This window comes from Chrysochloris asiatica, unplaced genomic scaffold (assembly GCF_000296735.1).
Source record: "Chrysochloris asiatica unplaced genomic scaffold, ChrAsi1.0 scaffold00033, whole genome shotgun sequence".
NCBI classification, from domain to species: domain Eukaryota; kingdom Metazoa; phylum Chordata; class Mammalia; order Afrosoricida; family Chrysochloridae; genus Chrysochloris; species Chrysochloris asiatica.
This window is the reverse complement of record NW_006408551.1, coordinates 2182924-2184016: the sequence shown is the minus strand read 5'-3', so window position 1 is coordinate 2184016 and position 1093 is coordinate 2182924. Positions and strand designations below refer to the sequence as shown.

The 1093-nt window shown below is 62.3% G+C and overlaps 1 non-coding gene across 1 annotated transcript; it reads right to left on the bottom strand.

The window, feature by feature from the left end:
- TRNAS-CGA lies at window positions 1-82 on the bottom strand. The gene has a single exon. It is a non-coding gene; the product is annotated as a tRNA-Ser (tRNA).
- Between the last annotated feature and the right edge of the window lie 1011 nt (window positions 83-1093).

The following is a 1093-nucleotide window of genomic DNA, read 5'->3' as shown; positions in this document are numbered from 1 at the left end:
CGTCACGAACAGGATTCGAACCTGTGCGGGGAAACCCCATTGGATTTCGAGTCCAACGCCTTAACCACTCGGCCACCGTGACTCCCCAAACCGCGCTCCGCCGTGCGCTTACAGAAGGGGTCCGCATTGCGACCGGGGAAGGAATACGACCGCGTATTCATGGAACCCCGACCCACTCACACACCTTCTATGCCTCCCAGCGCCTTACCTCTCTTCACTGCCACTCAAAGGAAAAGGGCCGGGTGGATGGGATGGTAGGAGGGTCTCTCGTCTAACGAAGTGTTAGGGTCTTAAGGAGCGCACACCTATTTAGGAGGCAATGACGAAGCCTGCAGAGAAAGCGGTTGGAGGCAAGGGACTGGGCCCCAAGGGTGGCGGCTAGGGGACTCCTCGGTTTGAGGTGAGAGGAGGATTCCAGAGCAAGGTCTTGGATCTGAAGGGACCTCTGGAAGAATTTAAAGAGGGAGCTCCTGGGGATGGATGAAGGGAATTTATTGGGAAAAGCGTTTGGTATTCCTTGGTATTTTGGACTTTGTGGAGTTAGGGGTGTGCAAGGAAGGAAAAGACAACTCGGAGCTGAGGTTCCTCAGGCTACCGGTGTCCTGGAAGTAGGTTAGAGAAGCACCCCGTCCCAAGGGCTGAGGAGGCAAAAGGAGAGAAAGAGCTCCGCGTCAGGTTAGGGGCGATCTCAGGAGAGTGGGCGCCCCCTCCAGGAAGCAGCCGTCTCCCGGGAGGCTTCCGACGCGGCTATTGCCGCCGCCGCCGGGAAGGCCACCGGATTGATCCAGGCGCCGAGGCCTCCTGCGCCGCCGCCGCGCCCAGCCCGGCGCTCACCGGACCCTCGGGCTGGCCCGCGCCCTGCGGCTCCCGCTCGGGGACGCGGCTAACCGCGCAGCTGCCATCTTGGGAGCGTGGCTGTGCGGGAGCCGAGGGGGTTCGGGCGGGAACGTGGGTGACGGGATCTGGAGGCCTGGCGCCGGCTCGGGCCACTGCAGCACCCGGTGCGTGTCTGGGGGGAGGGGAAGCGGTGCTGTGACTCTGGTTGTGCGTGTGTGCGGTATATGCTCACGGTGTGCGTGTGCGTGTGCGTGTG